Raw genomic sequence first — 6367 nt, 5'->3', positions numbered from 1 at the left:
AGCGACTATGCTATTGGAGCTGTCCTAGGGCAACGCCGAGATGACAAGCCAATTGTCATTTACTACGCTAGTAAAACTCTTAATGAAGCTCAACGTAACTATATTACCATTTAGAAAGAGTTTCTCGCTGTTGTATATGCCTTGGATAAGTTTCATCCTTACCTAGTTGGTTATTCCACAATAGTCTACACTGACCATGCGGCGCTTCGTTACCTATTAGCGAAAAAAAAAATGCAAAACAGAGGTTGATCTGATGGATCCTCCTTTTGCAAGAGTTTACTCTAGAAATTAGAGATAAAAAAGGTTGTGAGAATGTGGTTGCGAACCATTTATCATGACTCGTTAGTGATGTCGATAATGATACCGAACCCATATGTGATTCCTTTCTGGATGAACACTTGTATTTCGTCTTTTCGTCTCCTTGGTACGCTGATATAGTAAATTACCTAGTTACCGAGGAAGTCCCTTCATCTTGGATTTGTACAGACCGAAAAATGTTCTTATCCACCATGAAATTTTATTTATGGGAGGCAAATTGGCATATTTCACCCTCGAACTTGTCAAGTTTTACCACTTACCCCCCTAAAGTTCAATTTAGGCAATTTTAACCCTGTACTTGTAAAACGTATCCACCTTCATACTTCCGGTTCATTTCCGGCACCTGAAAAGTGATGTGGAGTGACGTGGAATTATATTTTCTGACGTGGAATTTCTAATTTTGCCATGTGTCAAATTCTAATTTTGCCACGTCATAAAATATAATTCCACGTCACTCTTCAGGTGCTGGAAATGAACTGGAAAAATGGAGCTGTATACGTTTTACAAGTCTAGGGTTAAAATTGCCTAAAGTGAAGTTCAGGGGGGTAAGTGGTAACACTTGACAAGTTCGAGGGTGAAATATGCCAATTTGCCTTTCTGGGATGATCCCTACCTCTTCAAGTATTGTTCAGACCAACTGATCCACCGTTGCATTCCCGACTGGGAACACAATGACGTGTTATCCTTTTGCCATGAACAATCTTGTGGTGGTCATTTCAGTGGTAAGAAAACTGTGACTAAGGTTCTACAATGTGGGTTTTATTGGCCAACACTGTTTAGAGATGCACATGAGCATTGCAAAGCATGCACCCACTGCCAGCAGCTAGGACGCATTACTCAGCGCAATATGATGCCCTTAAATCCAATTTTAATTGTGGAAATTTTTTATGTGTGGGGCATCGACTTCATGGGTCCCTTTCCAAATTCTCATGGCTTTCTCTACATATTGGTAGCTATTGACTACGTGTCAAAATGGATTGAGGCAATAGCATGTCGTGCAAATGATCATAAGACTGTCTTTTTGTTTGTAAAAGAAAATATTTTCTCTCGTTTTGGTGTTTCCAAAGCTATTATTAGTGATTGGGGAAAACATTTTTGTAATAAATTTTTTGAGTTGTTAGTAAAGAAATATGGAGTCACTCACAAGGTGGCAACTCCGTATCATCCTCAGACCAGTGGCCAAGTAGAAGTCTCTAATAGAGAGATTAAGTCCAATTTAGAAAAAATAGTTAATCCATCTAGGAAAGACTGGTCTCTCCGATTATCTGATGCTTTGTGGGCATATAGAACGGCCTTTAAGACACCTATAGGCATGTCTCCTTACTGCCTCATTTTCAGAAAACATTGTCATATGTCGGTTGAACTTGAGCATCATGTTCTACGGGCCATCAAAAGCCTAAATTATAATACCAATGCGGCAGGCAAGAAGCAAAAATTGCAATTAAATGAGCTTGAGGAAATTTGAAGTGATGCATATGATCTATCAAAGTCCTATAAAGTCAACATGAAAAAAGTGCACGACAAGCACATATTGAGAAAAGATTTCAAAATTGGTCAAAAAGTTTTGTTGTACAACTCAAGATTACACATTTTTCTAGGAAAATTAAAAACACGATGGTCTGGTCCTTTCACTGTCTCTGTTGTCATCCCTTATGGGGCTATCTCTTTGAAAAATTTAAACGATAACAACGAATTTCAAGTAAATGGCCAACCCCTTAAACATTATCATGAGTTGCGTTCTCCAGATGTCGAAAAGACTCTTCTCGAAGATCTACTCTATAGAGACTACTAGATTCGCTGGTGTACTTCCTTCCATGTGTTTAAAAAAAGGGAAGTACACCATTAGGGTAGTCGGGCCCTCTTTTCTTTTCTTCTCTCAAATCTCTTAGAGTGTGTGGTTGCAAGTGCCGGAACCATAGTCTACAAAAATTCTATTTTAGAACTGAGTATAAATGTCTTCTGATAATCGAGCAAAAGTGCCTTTTGGTAAACAATGGGTACCAAAAATTTCCCTTCCTTCCTTCTCTTCCTTTTTCTATTCTCTTCCTCACGAACTTCAGCTCATCATTTGGTGTAAGTCTCACCCATCTCGAATAGGTAATGGTCGTAGTACTTTTGCTCATAAGTGACGTGCGCGAAGGATGGTGTGGTGTATGCATTGTCAAACTCCTTTCTATCCAGGTCTTAAATTACTATCCGATATTTGCCGGTATAAGGTATACTTTTTGTCTGACACCAGCTGAGCAGGATAAGCTTCGTCGCCCGTTGCTCCCACAGGTTGGGATTCGTCTTGAGGATTTGACGTTAATCGTCTTAAGGATCTAATGTTAAAAGACTCACAATCGTCTTGAGGATCTGACGTTAAAAGACTCAACATGTATATACTTGTGTCTTTTATTTTTCCCTTTGCGCTAAACATTGTGCACAAAGAGATTCGTGTTCAACATCGGATGTCACCTACTCAGGACGGGCAATGGATTTCACCAGGCCAACCCCTAGCTGTTTGCTATTTGATTTCATTTTGGGGCAATTTGAGGCTATACCATATGTACTAAGGATAATATTATTATTAAACCATTGCACAACGGTCAGGGATGGTACCGTCCCGCACCCTAGGCCCCCAAAACATAAAGATTAAGCCACAGTCTGGCTGGATTGGGTTCGTTCTAGAGCCGACATGACAGTTGCTTGATATTGTATGTGGTGAGTCTTCTAGTCATCCAGTGTTGTTAACACGTTAATCTCCACTTGTCCATTTGTATATAGGTCTCCCCAATTTGTAAGATCCAACGGTCAGATTTCTTCATTTGAAAAAAAAAAATCATCTCGTAGCCGTTGAATCTTGCAATTAGGGGGGTATCACTAATATTTTTGAAAATTTGGGAGTCTAACTAAACCCTACCCAAAAAAAATAAAATAATAATAATAATAATAATAATAATAAAAGGTAAAAGGTTGAGTAATGTTTCCAAAGGGCTCAACCCCCTTAAAAAGAAGAAGGGAGGTTTGAATGTGCACTTGCCATATTCCATTGGATGACATTTTTAATGCCAATCATTTTGGCAGCTCATTTGTTCAATTTGGAGTTGAAACGAATCGAGATTTCACGTTTTTAAGTTTTTGGACCAGTTCAGGACATAATGAGAAATTATTTGTGTTATAAGATTATTGTCTTCCTACTATAAATATATTAGTTTGTTCATTTATGCATTGGTCCTAATCTTTAAGTCCAACAGACTAATTCAAATAGTAAGTCCATCGGACTTATCCAAAGTAGGCTCAACGGTCAGATACCCCACTTGGCCCAATGGCTTGATTAGGCACACTAATCCACAAACGGTCAGATTTTCGCCTATAAAATCCAACACTCCTCATCAAACTTCACTCATCCCATTCTCTCACTCTCCACAACTTAATCTTCACAAACTCTCATCTTCTTCAACATAGTGGATCCGATCGAGAAATTCGAAAAGCAACAACGTGATGCTGCATTCCAGGTCTTCCGGATAGCAGTATTTATCATTGTGATACTGTTAATCAGGCATAACATCCTCCAGAATATCTAGATCTATGTAACCTACATCTCTCTTTTCCTTTGTCGATTTGTATATTAGTGTAGTGTGTTAAATAATTCTCAAACATTTGTACGGTTTACATATGAAATGGAGAAGTCCCATATTTAATATTTATGTGTATTAGTTGTATTTTACCTTATCATAAATATAAAAAATCATAAAAACCATAACAAATAAACAAACTCAATAACTCACAAAAATAAATCAATCTCGACTCATTGTGTTCATAGCAAGTCACGCACGCTACACGGCAGGCCTAACACATGTCGATCCCGCAGCTCTATCATTCTATCCATATGCCATTATTGAGGTTTGCTATATCAATTCAGAAATGACCTGTAGGTCTAACTACACTGTGGCTACTTCACCTCCGTACGTTCTATCTCTTTGCATACCTCAGTAACACTTTTAGGGACATTATTTTTAATACCCTATTTGACAACTCAAGATAGAAAATATGTGTTGGTCTAACTGCCATGTGGAACCTTCCTCCGTATTTTCTAACATTGTGAACACCTCATTAATTGTTTTGGGAATCTGACATGAAAAGTCCTACTATGGATACCCATAGTTGCTGTTACATAATTATGTGTAACAACAACACATGTTTCACTTGTGTTTTCCATATATTAATTCTAGATCTAACTACACTTGCCATCCTGATTCGTAAAGGCTCATATATTGGCTATAAATATCTTCTCTTCAGCCATCTTCATTTCACGCATTCTTCACTATCATTCCCTCACTTATACTTTCAAATTGATCAACCAAGAAAGATAGTGCCCGAGAAAAATTATTTGAATTTTTTTTTTATGAAGGCCTGTTTTCTCTATATTTTGACACAGAAATTGTACGTCGAGGATGGATGCCTCTTCTACATCATTCGGAAGCTACTTATTCCAGAGAATTGGTTTTGATGTTCTACCAATTTAGTGGACCTGACCATGGTAAATTCTATTTTCATGCCCATGGACAATGATTTGAATTGACTAGGGAAATTATCTCCGACATACTTCAAATTCCAATGAATAACCCGGAGTTCCATACTCCAGAGTCACCATTTGATACCGTCAAACAAATACTACAGGCCACGTACTATATCTCGTAGCAAAATCGAAAACAGACATCATGTTGTTCTTCAACACTCTTTGAAACATAATCAACGAGCTGTGCTCCACTGGTTAGGACACAATGTGGCAGGTACATCACAAACATCTGAAGTGACAAAACCTCAACTCCAGCTACTTTGGATTATGCAGAATCAAAGGGATGACTTTTGCATAATCCAATATCTCTGGAACTCGATCACCAAGCCTAAAAAATGGTTAGCACCTCTGCCTACTCTAGTCACGAAAATTATGTTGTTATCCAGCTATTTATATATTCAGAAATACCTCTTCAAATAGTCGGGCCTTCAGTAATTCACCGCGAGAATCGTTTTAATCGGTTTTGGACTACTCCAGATACTCTGACAGATGAACAAGAAGACCAAAGCTCATACTCTGAACATTTTTTTGATGAAAATGTCATACATAACATTTTTAATCCTATGGAAGGCATTCATTTTCTTCACCAAAGCATGCGGAAAGTGCACGCACGCCAAGAAATCATCATCAAAAGTCTTCTAGAATTCCAAGAACGTCAAGCAATGCACGACATTGAACAGGAGAAAATCTTGGAAAATCACTCTCAGTCCTTGAAAAATCACGCTCTCCTAATGGAGAATCAAACTACGCTCTCTGCCAACCAGGGGGACATTCAGCTTTAGCTCAGCCAACAAATTGATGAACTAAATAGTCTTGTGCACAATCTGCGTCCTCATAACCATCATCATCATCATCCTGGTCCTTGATCTTCTTCTAATAAAATAAAAAAAAAAAAAAAGATTGCCACAAGGGTGCCATATTCTAGGAGCCCAAACTATGTGATTGAATAAATCCTCCTCAAGTTGTTGTGGGTCGAGGGCTCCTTCTCCCTCCCTTTCTTCAAACTCCGATTCGTCTTTTTCATATAGAAATGTCTGATCAACAATAGAACAAGATCCATTTTGCATAATATCTAAGAGATTCCTTGGTTCGGACCGAAGAAGCAACGTCACTCGATCATTATCAAACTTACTGCAATCTTTTTATGTCCGTGAGGATCCCACCAGAACACCTTCTACTTCTAATAGGCCATGAACTAGATCAGAATAATTCTCAACGAATCCATAAGAAGTGATCCCATTTTTTTCATCGGGTCTGGGTGGACACCAAAGATCTTGAGCGACCGATACGGCAGAACAACTCAAAAGATAAAGAAGTATCATTAATTTCTTCATGCTCGTTCCAAGCTCGAAGTACCATTTGTACAAATAAGAATCCCCCTCCTTACATGATTTCTTCTTCATATAGATAGATATAGGATCTATGGGGCAATTACTTAGAAGTATATTTTGTGCAACAACCCTTCCTATCTGATAGAAATGGAGCCCA

Source organism: Coptis chinensis, chromosome 4, assembly GCF_015680905.1.
Source record: "Coptis chinensis isolate HL-2020 chromosome 4, ASM1568090v1, whole genome shotgun sequence".
Lineage (NCBI taxonomy): Eukaryota > Viridiplantae > Streptophyta > Magnoliopsida > Ranunculales > Ranunculaceae > Coptis > Coptis chinensis.
This window is presented reverse-complemented; position numbering follows the sequence as displayed.